Below are 17,293 nucleotides of genomic sequence, written 5' to 3'. Positions count from 1 at the left end.
ATGGTGGCATGTTGTGTAAGACGCGTTCACAGCGGGATGGTTTGGGGGTGTGTCCGTGTGCGTAGGAGACCCACCGTCCTGCGATACATAACTGCGTTTGGGCCTGTGGGCTCTGGAGCTGCCTGTGAAGAACTGTGTGCCTCTGTGTGTAAACTGGTCTGAGTACCACTGTCCCCCTGTGTCCCCCACGCGGGCACCGTCCCCTTTCCAATGTGTCCGTGTAGGTGTCTGCGTGTGGAATCACACACGTGCAAGGGAGGAAATGGCTGGTGAGCGTGAGCCCCGGGCGTGAGAAGGTGCCTGTGTATTGTGGGGGGATGTCTTGTCTTCCGCACATGCCTTTTGTCCTTGGTGTGTGTGTGTGTGTGCGGAGGGGGTGCCGATAGGGAGGGATTACTGGAGTTAGGTATAAGTGTCCCTGCTTGGAAGCCACTGAGAGTACAAAGGGACAGAGAAGGCCGCTCTGTTCCCTGGTGGGTAGAGTGAGTCTCAAACCCCCAAATACCCCTGAAGAAGGACCCTGTGTCCTCTCTCTGCACAAGACGGAGGGGCTTTCTGTGGAAAGGCGCTAGTGCTCCAGGGACTGTCCCAGCCCAAGGGAGAGACACAGGCACATGTCCTGCCAAGTGAACAGTAGCAGGGAGAGGGGCTCAAAACAGCTGGGACAGGCAGGGGACGGGGGCGGGGTGCTTTTCCACACCCAGCAGAGAGCTCAGGAGGCCTGGGAGTGGAGGGAGGTCTTTTCCCCAGTCCTGGGGCCGCTCAAGTAGGGAAGCACAAGGAAGACCCCAGAAAGAGGAGTGTGGGATTGCTGAGACAGAGTTCGCACCCCCGCAGAGTTTCCGTTCCCCGAGCACGGAGCAGACACTGGACAGTGGTCGGGAAGCTCGGGGGGGAGATGACGAGGGAGCAAAGGAGGAGGAGGACTTGGGCGGCTCCGGGCCGACCCCGGGGAGAAATCAACCCCGTTATTCAGTGGGACACTGGCCCAAGTCCCACAGAGGCCCATCACAGAACTGGGGCCGCCCGGCAGGGGCCGCCTCCCAAACATCCAGTCCGCACACATAGTGACCTCACCCTTGCATCTGAGAAGAAAGGAAAGCTTTGCCTCCCAGTGCAGGGACAGGTCTGGGATGCCTGGGCTCCCTCCTGCCGAGGGCAAGGATGTGAGGACAGGCAGGGCCCAGCATCTGCTAATAGCTAGGATCTCCTCCTGATTTCTCCAGGAACCCTGGAGGCTGCTGCTGATGTATTTCCAGTGGGCAACGTGGGAGGGGGGAAGGGTGGGGAGGCGGGGAGGGACAGGGGCTGGCAGGTCCTTCAGGGGCCCATCTCCTCCCACAGGCCCCTTTCCCCCTCCTCTCTTGCACTGGTCTGTCCTCTCCCCACCCACCCCTCTTCCTCACTGTTCCTTCACACTGCCTCCATCTCTCAACCTCCCTTTTTGTGGTCTCGTTTCTTTCCTCCTGCTACTCAGAAACCCCTTTCTTGTCCTTCTCCCTCTCTCCCTTATTCCATCATTATTTCTTTCTTGATTTCTGCTTCGGTTTGCGCCAGCAGCTCTCTCTCTCTATCTCTTGATCTCTGAGCTCTGTCTCTGCCTGTCTCTTCCCCCCTCCCTTCTTTCCTTTCTCACCACCCCTATTGTCTTCTCCCCGGTCCTCCTCCTCCTCCTCTTCCTGGAGAGTGGGAGCAACTCAGTGGGATCCAGACAGAGTGAAACAAATGCTACCCAGGCCAGTAACCAAGGAAGTGGTTTCCTTAGCAACAGAATCTGCAGGCACGTGCTTCACTGCCCCATCCCTTAGCTATTACAGTAAGTACTGGGCGGGTGGGGCGGGTGTGCCTGGAGACGGGGAAGTCAGTCATGACACTGTGTAGTGACCCTCTTGAGAGGGGACAGTGGTCAGAGACCAGCTCCGTGCCTGGCGCCGTGGAGACAAAACCCAGAGAGGCTAGCGGGTCAGAGAGAGGCAGACAGCATGGAGACAGCCGAGGGGAGAACCCGCAGGACTCGGTGACGGACTGGATGTGGACAGGAGGAGGCGGCAAGGCCAAGAGGCCACCAAGATTCTGCCTGTGCAGCTCCTGGGAGGAGGTCCTTTGACAGATGGAGAGCAGGGAGGTGGGGAGAAAAGGCAGAGAGCCAACCTGGCCCCCGGCCCTAGGATTCACCGTCCAGTAGGGATGGCACCAGGGGTCGGGGGTGGAAGGTGAAGAGGGACAGAAATATCTCATTCAGTTCTCCCTGGGAACTGGTCAGCAGGGCCCTGGCCAGTGTGGCTCAGTTGGTTGGAGAGCTGTACCATAACCAAAGGCTTGCGGGTTCAATTCCCAGTCTGGGTGCATAGCTAGGTTGCGGGTTCGATCCCCGCTCTGGGTGCGTATGGAAGGCAACCAATAGATGTTTCTCTCTCACATTGATGTTCCTCTTTCTCCCATCCTCTCCCTAAAAGTAATGAAAAACTGTCCCCAGGTGAGGATAAAAATACATAAATAAAATAATATAAAACACAAAATAAACTTGTAAGGAGGAACACGGGACATCAAGCCCTAAGAGTGCTGAGACACTCAGAGAAGGTGACTCATTCGCTCCGGTGGCACGAAAGTTGGGGACAACCCTTGGATTCAGACATGGGGACAATCCAGAGCGTGTCCCAAAGACGGAGACAGAAGAGGGTGGAAAACGTGGAGAGACAGAGAGGCAGAGAGGCAGAGAGAGAGAGAGAGGAAGAGAGAGAGATTTACATCACTGACTTGGTACTCTTTCCTACTGGGAAAACAAAAATAAATTCCATGTTAGAGAAATGAGAGGGGGGAGGGAGGATACAAAAGCACCCCACGGTACGATAGCTTTTGCAGCTATAAATAACTGTCCCCAAAGAAAACACCTGTTACGATGCATTCGCTTCTAGGGAGGCAAACTGCGCCCCCATTTCAAGTGGACGTTTAAATGACTCGCAGGGGGTGACGGGGCGCTGGGGGGAGGCAAAAGGTAGAAAGTTGGTCGACGTGACACGTGAAAACCTGGCTCGGCTTTTCCCAAAATGCAGTAAAACGCGCAGGCGAGGAGAGCTGTAAATCTGGGTGATAATAACATCCGTCCTCGCAAAAGCAACATGTTTATTTATCATGTTTGCACGTTTACAATTTCCCCTCAAATTTACAGTCTGCAATCTGCCAGTGTGCAGGGGGAGAACCATGGAAATGAGAACAAACTGGCGAAACGTCGAGGAGGAGAAAGTGATCAAATATTTATCCCCTCCGTCCACCCCCGATACCCCGGCTGCCTTAAATCCGATTTCAAACAAAGGTGGTGATTTACCCAAGTGGGGCCCTGCGTCTCTATTTCAGGCCGCTGAGAGCTAATTGAAATGAACGGTCATTATGGAAGAGAATGTGTTACAACAAAATGATTTTTGTGTGTTCAGAGTCATTTACTAAACAATTATGGGGAATGAACAGTCAGCCAGAAGTGAGAGAGATGGTCAGTCTTGGTGGGGACGAGACAGCTGTGTCCTTAAGTGAGGGACAAGAGGGAGGGGGAGGCAACTCGGGGGCCAAAATTTCTTCTGAGAGCTGAGTTAGGCATCCAACCCGTAGTCATAGTTACCTGGGCTTCCAAAATAAGCCCTGGCTGGTGTAGCTCAGTGGATTGAGCATGGGCCTGCAAACTAAAGGGCCACCGCAAACTAAAGGGCCACCGGTTCGATTCCCAGTCAGGGAACATGCCAGGGTTTCAGGCCAGGTCCCCAATAGGGGGGCATGAGAGGCAACTGCAACCACACATTGAGGTTTCTCTCCCTCTCTTTCTCCCTCCCTTCCTCTCTAAAATTAATAAATAAATAAAATCTTAACAAAACAAAGCAGAGAATGCCCAACACTTATCCCAGACCTTCTGAGGAAGATTTAAAAAAAAAAAAAAAAAAAAAGAAGCCCAGGAGTCGGTGGGAGGGACCCTGGGAGGCCAAGCTGTGTTTCCAATGGCCTCGTCGGTAACCACTGGCCTGCAAAGGATTGTCAATACCCTGCAGGTGTCTATGGCCCTCCGTGCTACTGTGCATCCCTAGCACAGTGCCTGGCATGTAGTAGGTGCTGGAAATGCTTGTTGATCTCCTGAATACGCGAGTCAGGAATGTTAAAGGATGTTCTGAGAAAAGTCACCAGCTACAGCAGCCTGCATGACGCCCTGCTGCCCCGAGTCTTCTCCTCAGTAGCACTGAATTGGTTTTCCCCTCCCACCCCCTGCTTGAGCCCCCAAAGCCAAGGCGTGGTGTGGTGCAGCCCACTCACACTGGCCCTCGAGAGCCAGTTACGCATATAGTCTCTCAAATTCACACTCAGTTACGTCGCATTGGTAGCTTGAAGTTGGCCGTGGTGAGAATATTTACACTACGGAAATTGGCAAGCGCTACAAATCAGGCAGGACTTTCTGTTTTGGTTTGTGGTTGCTGAGACCCGGTGGTTAAGTGTTTCCCAGCGCACAGCTGCCCGACACCCGCAGGCACACACCGTGCCATATCTCGTCTTCCTGTGTCCTCATTCATAGTCCCCCTCTACCTGGAAGCTCTATTCTGGCTGATGTCTCTGCCCCCTGGAGATTCGGCTCAGTCTCTTCCTCTTCCAGGCAGCCCCCGCCCCCACCCCACAGAACCAAATTCAGCAACTTCTGTAACCTTCTCCATTGCAGCTCTGGACACAGCCATTGCAATGGCCACTTCAGTAATCTGTGTGTGTGTGTGTGTGTGTGTGTGTGTGTGTGTCACCAGGGCATGAGCTCTGTTAGGACAGAAACCATGTCTTCACCTTTGGATCCCCGTGTGCCATCTGGCGCAGACTAGGGGATGAGCAAATGTTCAGCCAATCCAAGAATGAACGCATTAATGACATTTAACACCACCCACCAGCCTCCCAGCTCTTGCAGACTTTGGGGTGGATGGGTAGAAGGATCCACCTGCCCAGATATTGGCCGAGAAGAAAGGGGAACGTAAAGCCACACACAGTGATGATTGCAGCTAATATTTCTTGAGGACCAATCCCATGCTGGGCACTATGCTAAGAGCTTCCAGTGTATAACATCACGGGCTCACCCTCTGGCAGGTAGGACACTGAGTCTCCCCTGTGATGAACAGGGAAACCAGGGCTCAGAGAGGTTACGTATCTCACCCACTGTCACACAGCTGGGAAATGATAAAACTGGGCTTCGAACTCAGGCAGTCTAGCATCAGAGTCCATGTGTCTCTGCACCACGCTGTCTCCCAGGAGGATAAATGAGCCCAGAGCCAAGAAGGAAGGGGCGGGGCTGGCAAGGCTGCCGCAGCACAGAGTGAGGGAAGGAACCCAATCACGCACACAGTGGGCCCTTTCTGGGGCCGAGGCCCCATGGGGTGAGGTGAAAACGGAGACACAAGGCCGTCGCTCGTGAAGCAGGCTGGGAGCAGGTGCTCCAGATGACTTTGGGTTCTGAGCTGCAAGGGGGGTTGGTTTATAGGTTCCCATGGCAACTGCCCAGCAATGATCTCATACTCCACAGAGCTCAGCGAGTCTCTAGAAATTCCTTCCTTTTTGCTTCCACTGCCTCTCCTCCCCGCTGAGGAGGCAAGGTGACAGCTTCTTCCCCAAGAGAGACTGTGCTAGAGAAGAGAAGATGACCTGAGACCCGTTCATGGTGACAACGGGGGAGGGAAATTTGAGGGGGGTGGGCAGAAGAAAAGAGAAAGAGGGGCTTCCAACCTCACAGGTCCAATCATCAGACCGGGAGGGACTGCAGAGCGGGATTCTCAGACCCGCTCACAAATCTCATGAGACCGTGAGTTGTCTCCCCAGGGAAATGCGTGCGTGCTCAGAGTTTTGCATATAGTTACAAGCATTTGGACCTCTCGGGACCCAGAGTAGGAAATGAAAAACCACCTGACCTAGCGTTTTCCAAATTAAGGCAGCAGAAGCCTATCTCCCATCAAAACCGAACGTGAAACCCTAATCTCTAAAACGGCGGTTCTCAATCGGGTGGGGGAGGTGGGTTCTGTCCCAGGGATATTTAACATCGTCTGGAGATACTTTTGGTTTTCACAACAGGGGGGAGGGGGAAGTGCTATCGCATTGAGCGGGGAGAGACCAAGGATGCTGCTCAACACCCTGCAGAAAGTGCACATGAACCTGCCACAACACAGGACGATCTGACCCCAAACACCCGCAGTGCCCACGCTGACCAACCCGGGGCAATGCAGTAAAGGGGGGCTGTTCATTCGTTTGCTCATTCATTCATTCGCTCGTGCACTCGGTGAAACGGGCAGGGAGCGGGTCATGGAGCGGCTCCAGCACCAGACGAACCCGACTCACTCAGCTGTGTGATCCGGGGCCAGGGGCCAGATGTCTCTGGGCATTACTTTTCTCGTCTCTAAGATGGAGATTATCACAGAATAAAACGACAGGGGTAGGGGGACGTGGCACGGTCACTATGTATACAAGGAGGAAAAAGAGCACAGGCATTATTTTTATTATCATTACTATTATTATTAATGGTGTTTTGGAAGATTGCGCAAATGAGAAATTCAGTCTGTAGTAACTCAGGAAAGTGCCTGCCATTGGCTACCTAGAGGAATCAGGGACTGCTATGGACTAAAGGCTCGTCCTGCCAAATTCCCATGTTGAAGCCCCAATCCCCAGCGTGCTGAAACAAGGGGTGGGCCTTGGGAGGTGATGAGGATTAGATTAGAGCACGAGGGGGACCCTTATTAAAAAAGGAAGAAACACCAGATCTTTCTTGGCACCGTGTGCTCATGGACAGGAAGAATTAACGTCATTAAAATGTCCATACTGCCCAAAGCAATCTATAGATTTAGTGAAATTCCTATCCAAATACCATGGTGTATTTCACAGAACTAGAACACATATTCCAAAAATTTATACGGAACCACAGAAGACCCCAAATAGCCACAGCAATCTTGAGGAAGAAGAACAAGGTTGGAGGTATCACACTACCTGGTATCAAACTAAACTACAAGACTACGGTAGCCAAAACAGCATGGTATTCACACGAAACCAGACACGCAGATCAATGGAACAGAATAGGGAGCCCAGAAGCAAACCCCTGTCTACATGGTCAATTACTATTGGACAAAGGAGGCAAGAACAAACAATGAGGTAAAGAAAGTCTATTCAATAAATGGTGTTGGGAAAATTGAACGGATACACGCAAAAAAAAAAAAAAACTAGATCACTTTTTTACAACATATATGGGAATAAACTCAAAATTAATTAAAAACTTAAATGTGAAAGACTCAAAACCGTAAAACTAGAAGAAAACATAGGCAGTAAAATCTCTGACTTTTCTCACAGCAATGTATTTGTGGGTATATCTCCCCGGGCAAGGGAAACAAAAGAAAAAACAAACAAATAGGACTTTGTCCAACTGAAGTGTTTGCATGTCAAAGAAAACCATGGACACAATAAGAAGACAAAACACCGAAAGGCAGATATTCGCCAACGGTAGTTCTGGTAAGGGGTTAATCTCCAAAACATACAAAGAACTCATACAACTCAACACCAAAAAAACAAACAACCCAATTAATAAACGGGCTGAGGACCTGAGTAGACACTTCTCCAAAGAGGACCTTCAGATGGTCAATAGACATATGGAAAGATGCTCAATATCACTAACCATCAAGTTAAATTAAATACAAATTAAAACCACAAGGAGATATCACCTTTCACCTGCCAGAATGGCTATCGGTAATAAACCAACAAACGAGGGTTGGTGAGGATGTGGAGAAAGGGGAGCCCTCGTGCTCTGTTGGAGGGAGTGCAGACTGGTGCAGCCACTGTGAAAACCAGTATGAAGTCTCCTCAAAAAGTTGAAAGAGGGACTGCCTACGACTCAGCAAACCACTTCTGCGCATATATCTAAAGAAACGCAAACACTACTTTGGAAGAACTAGGCACCCCATGTTCGTTGCGGCGTCCCTTACAATCGCTAAGATTTGGGAACAATCCGAGTCCATCCATAAGCACAGCATAGGAAACACGGTCACTAGCGTTGTGATCACTCCGGATGGCGCCCGGCGGGCACTGGGAATACCCAAGGGCCCCTCCGTGAAGCACACGGCCGTCTAACCGCTATGCTGCACACCTGAACCTAATGCCGAAAAAAATATCGAATGTCAACTGTTACTGACAATACAACTTAAAAAATAAATACACCTTTACTATGGGTCAACTAATGGTAAATAGTGGTGTGTTAATGCTAGTTCTTGTTGCCATAGGCCACTTTCCGCCTCAGTAGGGGCATGGATTCAGTAGTTTCCCCCGCCTCCTTGTTCTCAAGCAGAAACCAGGGGCTCCTCAGATGCTGGGGCTGCATCTTCCCCCAGCAATGGACCCAGTTCCGGAGCCACAGGATGGCAGGCTGGTGGGTCTCAAGGCCTGGATGAGGGGTCCTGGGAAAAGTGCAAAGGCTGTGCCTTCACCTTCCTGGGTTCAAGTTCAGGTTCACTTCCCAGATGTGTGGCCTAGGAAATGTTGCTTTGTGTCTTTGAGTATCAGTTCCCGAGTCTGGGAAAGGAGAGATCTCATGGAGCCCCTGACCCACCGAAGGGACTCAGCTGTAGTCGTCAATACGAGCACTTCCTCCAGCGTGAGCTCAGTGTTTTCTTTTGGATCAGCTTTATTAAAGCACATTTTACATACAACAAAATGTGCCAACATCGGGGGTAAAATTGGATGAGCTTTAACACCGTGACATCACCACGCAACCACCCTCACTGTCACACTGAAGAACGATACCATTTCCCTACAAAGCTCATCCAGGCTCTTTCTTGGTGGCCAGTGTGCTCCCTCCACCCTGATGGCCCCACAGGCTAGAAACACATCATCTTGGGCTGCACGTCGCACCCAGGGAATCGGGACCCACACCCTAACAAGACCCCGGGGACCTGCACACACAGTACAGTGGGGGACGCACAGCCCTGGCCAGCTCACTCTTCCAGCCTGCCTCCCCTGGGAAGTTGCCCCTGGGGCCCCTAGGTTGGGTGAGGTGACCCTCTGGCTGCTGCCTCTTTACTTGGCTGGGGTCCCCCGAGAGAGGGCAGCCCCCGAGGGAGCAGATGCTGTGACTCCTCATCCTGACTGCTGTTATTCGTGGCCACTGTTTTGGTGACTTTATTAAACAGCCAGTGATTTACCAGCACGTAATTCTCACACTAACCCTTCAGGATAGAAACCGCGACAGTCTCCTCTCCCAGCTGAGGAAACAGGCTCTCAGGAGGAGCAAATGGATTGTTCCACACCAGCATGGAAGGGGCAGAGCCAGGACTTGAACTTTGGGGGCGCGGGCGGGGGAGAGGAGATGCTACCATCTCCTGTACAATACGAAATGCAGGCACCAAAACACCAGCGCACAGGTTGTTAGAAGGAAGCCGGCGCCTTGTGACGAGGCCTCTGGGGGCCCAAGGAAGCAGAAAATCTGAAATCTCTGAACCACTTTTTCTCCAGCTCCTCTGTGAGTTCCAGTTCCCAAGTCAAGCCTCCCCTTAATCCAATTAAAACGGACTTGTTTACGGTTATCAGCTCTTTATTTGGTTTGTTAAAAATGTGTAAATTACCCAGAGGCCTCTTCATCCCCTGAACCAAAGGCATCAATAAAGCTATTAAGTTAAATCCAATTAAACACTGCTGCCAGAACTGGAGTGTGGTGGCACAGGGCGGCGAGGTGGGAGGGCGGAGTTTTGCTGGGGAGAGATCTGATCTTGCCCAGCCGGCTCCTCTCAGAGCATTCGGAGTGGGCGCAGGAAGAGGGCAAACAGAGGCACCGTTTTCCCTGGGCCAGACCAGGGTAAATGTAGTATATCACTTACTTATCTCAGTGACTCCAGAAGGTGGCATGGTGGGGCCCGTTTTGTAGAGGAAGAAACTGAGGCTCGGAGAGGTCCAGCACTTTGTCCAGAAGGGCCCACGACTGGAAAGCGGCAGAGGCGGGATTTGAGCCCAATCTGTCTAATCCCTCCGCCTGGAATCTTGGAATGTCAGAGCCTGAGGGACCATCCCACCGAGAGGAAGGCTCTGGAAACACACACACCTGAGTCTCCACATCCTTAAAGCAACCCTGTGCCAGCCCCCCGGGGCTGGGGGAGGGGTCAGGGAATGACGTTCGTCTTCAGCCCTGGGCCTGTGATAGGTACTTGTCAGGTGCTGAGGTCTGTTAATGGCACTCTTGTCAAAACCCATCTCGTTCCCCTTCCTATTTTCCAGAAGGGGAGGTTGAGACCCAGAAGGGAAACGTGACCTCCTCAAGGTCACAGAAATCCTGTGACAGAGCTGGGGCTCAAACACAAGTCCCCCGCCTCCTGGGCTGGCATCCGTGTCAGGCCCTGCTCTGCCTCCCCATTTTACGGATGAGAAAACTGAGGCACAAAGTATAGAAGGCACTCGGTAGCCAAGGTCCCCCAGCTCGGCAGCCACTGTGTCCTGGACTCAGGTCTCGGCACCACTGATCCTTAGCTATGTGGCTTGGGCGTGTGTCTGGACCTCCCTAAACACCTTGTTCCGCCTCTTTAAAAGGGGGGCTCATTACCGCTGTCTCTATGAGCATTTGGGCTGGAGTGAGGTCAGGCCGGTGAAAGCCCCCTGTGAACCAGGACTACCTGCGCTGGCCCTGCTCAAGGAACATTTGGGGAGGGGCCTGAGTAGCCATCCTTGAGGTCTCTAAAGGCCCAGGGTGGGTTCTTAGTTCCTGGCAGCCCTGAGCCCTGGGGAACACAGCTCAGGCAGCGAGAGAAGATAGGGCGATGCTAATCCTATTACAGATACATTAGCAACCTTACAGGATCCCAGGAAGTAGCACCCACTCCCTGGAGCTTCTCCATCGCCACCACGCCAGTCCCCAGGGTCTCAGAAATCTGGGAAGCAACTCCACGTAGGTGAGCGGCACAATCCCCTGCGACTGGGCGTAGGAGCTGGACCACAGCAGCTCCAAGACGCCGGGCTCAGCGATGCAGCGATCTTCATGGGGTGGTGATAACACAGCCCGAAGTCAGGCAGAGGTGGGTTCAACTCCCACCAACTTTATTGGCTCCCCAACCCGGCCCCCTTGGGCAAGCGGCTTCACCTCCCCGAGCCAGCATTCCTCCCCTCTGAAATGTGCAATAATGGTCAGCAATTGGGGACGGTTGTTAGCATTGACCTTAAGGGTGATCATTGGGATGCATTCCAATTTTTAAGACCCAAAGCCCGCTGGGAGCAGTGGAAAAAGTCAAGAAGTACTGGCACAGGTGTCTCTCCAGGAAACGAGAGCAGGGTCTGTTAGGAAAGAGGAAGAAGAAGGGACGTTCTGCCTTCACGTGTGAGGTGGGGTTGTGCAGCAAGCCTGTGGGCTGAAGTCAGGCGAGGTCTTAAGGGAGGATTTTCCAACTCCTTTTATTCTATTCCTTTAACATACAAAAGCCGTGCCCAGAAGCAGGCTTGTAGATTCTGCCAGGATGAGGAGCCGACCTCTTCCCTCTACAGGGCCAGTGCCTCCCACCAGATGACTAGATAAGATAGCCTGGCAGGGGCAGTGGGGGTGTGGGGGTGGGAAGAAGGGCCTCCTCTTCTGCAGGAGGGGAAGAGAAGGGTTCTGGAGAGTGGACTAGCCAGGTGTTTACTTGGTCTTCCCTCTCCCACCTTTGCTCTAGGTACACGGGTGACCTGCAGACCAGCTGGGTTGCCCCATCCCCACTGAAGCTGGGAAGAGGGCAACTGAGGCGTGTGGGGGGCAGGTTACATTTGAGGGAGCCAAGGGAAGCTAGTCAGCCAAGCCCAAAGCAAAGGCCTCTCTCCACGGTTTTCCCTTCACTCACACAGGCCAGGGAGAAGGAAGATATCTGTCCCCACCGGGGAGGGCAGAGGGCTCCCAGGTGCTGCAGCCGCCTCCGCACCTCCCCCACCGACCAGGCCCCACCCCCGACACGCCCAAAACCACCCCAGAAGAGCAGGGGAGGGCAACGTCTTGGAGGCAGTCGAGTATGTTTATCCAGGGGAGACGTAGCTCAGGAACCGAGTTAAAACTAACACTTGGCCTACAATGGTGAACCTGGTTAGATCAACGAGCTCAGGCTGCTGTAACGAATGCCAAATGCCACAGCCTGGGGGGGGCGTAAATGACAGAAAGTCCTGTCTCAGTTCTGGAGGCTGGAAGTTCAAGTTCAAGGTGTCAGCAGGGCCTGAGGGGAGGATTGGCTCCAGGTCTCTCTTCTTGGTGTGTAGATGGCAGTCTTCTCCCTGTATCCCTTCACGTCATCTTTCCTCTGCCCGCGTCCATATACCAACTTCTGTGTGTATGAGGACACCAGTCATGTCAGAGGACCAGCCCAGTGACCTGATCTCGACCTGATTGTCCCTGTAACTCCGTCCTGATCTGAGGAACTGGAGGTCAGGACGTCAGGATAGGAATTTGGGGAGACGCCATTCAGCCCGTAACATGCATAAAGCTTCATTTTTTTGTTTTTTGGGTTTTGGGGTTTTTTTTTTGCCATGTAGAGTGGAGTTGGGAGGGGTTGAGAGGGATGTCACCAAAAACACCAGATCTGCTCCCGACAAAGAAATTGCATTTTCTTCACACGCTCAAACTGTAGCAAGCACTCCACGCGCAGCCCCCATGCGTCACCGAGGCAGGCTGGTGCTGCCTCCTGAATCAACGGCTTGCCTCAGGCACGGCCCCAGAGATAACAAAGCAAACGCATTTGCAGGCTCTCCAATCAATGAAAAAAAACCTCAATCAAACATGACAACAGCGAGAGTTAGCAACCTTTCAAGCACAGCATGTTTTCCAGGTGCTGTGATAAGCTCTGTACGTGGATTATTTCACTGACTCCACATGCAATCCTAGGAAGCGTTCCTCTTATGTCCCCAGTCTTACAGACGGGGACACTGAGGCTCCAAGAGGAAACATCATTTGCACGATGACACTGGCCCGATTCCAGATCCCATGTGTGTGAGCACTGCCCGCCCCGCCAGCCCTTTTCCTGAGCTGGCTGACCTTTTCTGGAAAACTCCAAAGATCTCTTCCCTCTGCTCCAAGGGCCAAGGGGGTGCAGGGACCTAGAGATGGGGCTGGTGGGCAGAAAGCTCAGGACAGGCAGACCCTCCAGCTTCCCAGCGCTTGCGTGTCAGGCTGCAGAAGCTCACAAGAAAAACAACAATAACACTTCTAAAAAAACAACAACCACCTAGCTGTCCACCCACAGGGCATGGCCAAATACATGCTGGTACTTCTGCTACATCTCTGAGGCAATCGCTGGAGTAATCAATGCGATAGAGGGGGACATTTGGTGACCTGATTAAAAGGAGGATAAAAATGTCACAGACAGAATAGACAGGGTCTGGTAGAAGGAAGGCCTGCTCGAGTGTGGCTGGTAGGGTAACAATACGGGTGTAGGAATTTATCATTTTAATTTGGACATTTTATGTCAAATGTCATAGGGTGTGTTTGAGTGTGATATTGTTATGTTACAGAATTACATGCATATGATTTTGTAATAAGAGTTTGTAATAAGAAGAGGCGTTATTTGTGTGTTATATACAAATCTTTTTGCTAGATAGATATTGAAGGGTCTGGATATCCAGACTAGACTGTAGATGATAAACTAAAATGATAATGCTTATCTTGCAAGATCCCTCAGGTTCAAGGTGACTTCCCTTTTCTTTTTGCTGGTTCATATATTCTATTTTTTTTTGCCAAAGATGGTGCATTATTTTATATAAAGAAAAAGAGGAAGTCATTACTCTCAGGGCTAAATCATTCTGATTTTCTAAGAAATAAGTTCTTTATTTCTAAGAAATATGTTCTTTATTTCTAAGAGCTGTTTCCTTCAGCCCACATACAACAATTTTGCTCAGATCTGAGAATTTATTTTTTTCTGGTAACAAGAAGGTTATGTCCCGATCAGTTTGCTCATTATTTTTTAGAGCATCACCTGTCTTCTCTGGGAGACATGTCTGGATGCCTGTCCCTAATCCACTCCCTTTCCCACTGGCATTGAAACCTGATTGTGTTTGAATGGTCATTCCTCTCCCAGGTGACTCCTGGGTGGATCCTGATTGGTTGAAGCCATCTCCTTTCTCCATCACTGATTGGTTTAGCAGTAGCCATGTGACCCAGTTCTAGCCAAAGAGATGTGAGGGGAGCCCAACGGCGGGGGGGGGGGGGGGGGGAGGGGGGGGGAGGGGGGGAGGGGGGGGAGGGGGGAGGGGCCTCTGGGAGAGGTGCCCTTGCAACGCTGGGAAACGTCCTCGCCTCTGCTGCTTGATGCCACTGGAGGCTGGCATATCTGACCCTCTGGAATTCGTCTTATGACCAGGAGAGATGCCATCCTCGGGACAAAGCCTAACCTCTGAATATGACAGAGCAGAGAGAAGGAAACATTCTGGATCCTTGATGTCATCGTTCATCTGCTAAATTCCCAAACTCTAGGTGTTTTTATTACAGAAAGGAAGGTACTTTCCTCTGGGCTTCAGCCATTTGGAGTTGAGGTTTCCGTTACTCGAAGCCAAATGCGTCCTAATTGATGTCATCTTATTTCTTTTGACGTTTGCTTGGTTCATGTCAAGCGGTCAGTCCAAAGAGCAATGCCAGCTAGTGTGGATGACGACTTTTACTCGTTTCATTTCTGTGCCCGGCCTTTGAAGATACACTGATTTCACTTCTCTGCTTCTCGGGGTTATGTGGATGGATGCATGTGCGCCCACATGCGAGAAAAACACCGAGCTGTTGATGGCAATGGACGATCGCACTGTAGATAGAACAGGGAGCAAAGGAACTGGGCACAGGGACAGCTGGGTTCTGGCCCTGGCTCACCTCTGATGGAACTAGTTTCCCATCAGGGATCCTCAACTCAACTGACCATAGGACCTTGTCATCTGACATGTTAAGAACAAGCAAGTAGCCCTGGCTGGTGTGGCTCAGTGAGTTAGTTGGGCATCATCCCTTAAACCAAAAGGTTGCAGGTTTGATCCCTGCTCAGGGCTCATGCTTTGGTTGCAGGCTCGGTCCCCAGTTGGGGCGTGTATGAGAGGCAACCAATCAGTGTTTCTCTCCCTCTCTGTCTCCCACCCTTCTCTGTCTAAAATTCAATAAGCATGTCCTCAGGTGTGCAAGCTGCTTCCATTGAGCTGTCCGCATCCTTGAAGACGCTGTGGTCGGGGGACCAGAACAAGGCTTACAATCCAGGAACCAGAAAGGGGTGACATTTCAGATTCCAACAAGCTGAAACTGTCCCTATGATGAACCTGGAAGGGGACCCGGGAGCCCCCACTGCGTTCCCAATTTCACGTTCCTTCAACCCGCCTCGGTTTCCGCAGTTCCACCCTTGGCGTGCCATCCTTTTGGGGGGAGCGGGAGGGAGAGAGCTGTTGGATCCCATCACTCTCCTCTTGTATTTTGAGGAATCGGGGGTGGGAGAGCAGCCGCAGACAACGATACCCCGGCTCCCAGAATTGCTCTCAGTCTACCAGTGCCAGCCGGGATGTGAGTCTTCTCTCTCCAGTTCCCGAGAGATCCAAGCCTTTGTAGCAGGGAGCCTTTCTACACTCTGTTCTAATTTCTCTGTACCTAATTTATGTAACTCGGGAGGCAGAGCATCGAGCAAAAGAGGGCAAGCCACAAAGCTATACAGACATGGGTTCAAATGCCAGCTCTTCTGCATACTAACACGTTGTAAGATTAATAAAAGTAAGAACAGTGACAGCTGTTGTATCCCCAGAGCCTAGCACAGTGACTGACACATAGTAGGTGCTCGATAAAAATCAACAGCTGGCTATCTGTGTGGTTCTGGGAAATTCACTCGACCCCTTTGAGCTTCAACTTCTCCGTCTTTAAAATTAAGGTAGGTTTACCCTTCAGGTTTCCAATGAAGATGAAGGGGAATGATGGATGTGCCTTCGGCTGCCTGTCACCATGCCTGAAATTCTGTCACCAGATAGTCCTTCCCAGTAAAGCACCAGAGCCTGGGTGGTAGCCTGGGCATCACAAGCTGCCCGCTATCAACCGGGGGCTCACAGGCTATTACCAGCCACCCGCCAAGACTGGGACCCCCTTTCTCCCCTTCCTGTGCGTGTCCCAACTCCACAGCACCAGCATCTGGGAGACACCACCGGACTCCGGGAACTCATTCCGTCATCCAGATGTTCGCTCTACGGGTGCCAAACATCTGCGTGATGGAAACCAGGGGAAAGATCATCCTGGGTTCCGCCTCTCCCAGAGAGAGGCCTCTGGGCTCCAGGGACACCTGGGGGTCAGGTATCTGGCTGTGCTTCTGCCGCAGCATCGCCCCAGTGCCCAGCATGGACCTGGCGCCCAGCGGGTTGCTCCGTCCATGCTTCCAAAGTGGAAGCATAAACACAGGAAGTTCGTGGTCGTCACAGTTGTACCAGCCAAATCCTTAATAGAGGCCTGGGCCGGAAAAGGACTACAAAACAATAGGAAGGGGAGCGGTGGGGAGGCATCTGGCTTCTTTATTTTCAGGCTGTAATTAATCAGACAGCAGGAAGAAAAAAGGCCGAGGGAGGAGAAACCTCCTCAATGGGTGATTAATGGGAACCTCCTTCATGTGTGACTGCTTCCGATGCACCAAGGGAAAGAACTGCGGCTTCTCTGCTTCCGACTAAGTGACCTGGGGCCTCAGTTTCCAGATCTGTGAAATGGGGATAATCCCACCCTTCTTCCCAAGTTCCATCCGTATGGAAAAAACCCAACAATACTTTACTAATGGGTATCAGATTGTCATAAAACTCAATGGTAATGACTTCAGCCTATGCTTATTTCTTCATTCGTTCAACAGAGGAAGTCTGGGCACCTTTTCTGTGCTAAGCTCTGGGCGCCGGGGACCCAGAGCTGAACAAGGCAGACAGAGTCCCTGCCCTTGGCGGAGCTCAGCCCCGAGTAGGGCACAGACTTAAGGCAGCCACACACACAAATAAATAAAACTCTCCCCAATGGCACGAAACACCGCCATGAAGATAAAACACGGGCTCTAACTGGCTGTGAATGGAGACGGGGGCTCCTCGCAGTGGGGGACATGAAAGAAGGACCCCTCCGAGGAGGCGACAGTGGAGCCGAGACCTGGAGGATGGGGAGGAAGCGGTCATGCGAACAGCCGTCCGGGAACGGGAGGAGGAGAGCCTGTAGAGGCCTGAGGTGGGAACAGTCTCGGATGTATTAGTGATGCTGCTGTTGTTGACCTGTTTTTTTCCCCTTAATCCCCACCTGAGGATGTGTTCACTGGTGGGAGAGAGAAGCATTGATGGGTAGCCTCCTGCACATGCT

Source organism: Desmodus rotundus, chromosome 7 (assembly GCF_022682495.2).
Source record: "Desmodus rotundus isolate HL8 chromosome 7, HLdesRot8A.1, whole genome shotgun sequence".
NCBI classification, from domain to species: Eukaryota; Metazoa; Chordata; class Mammalia; order Chiroptera; family Phyllostomidae; genus Desmodus; species Desmodus rotundus.
The sequence above is the reverse complement of the archived record's forward strand: the minus strand, read 5'-3'. Positions refer to the sequence as shown.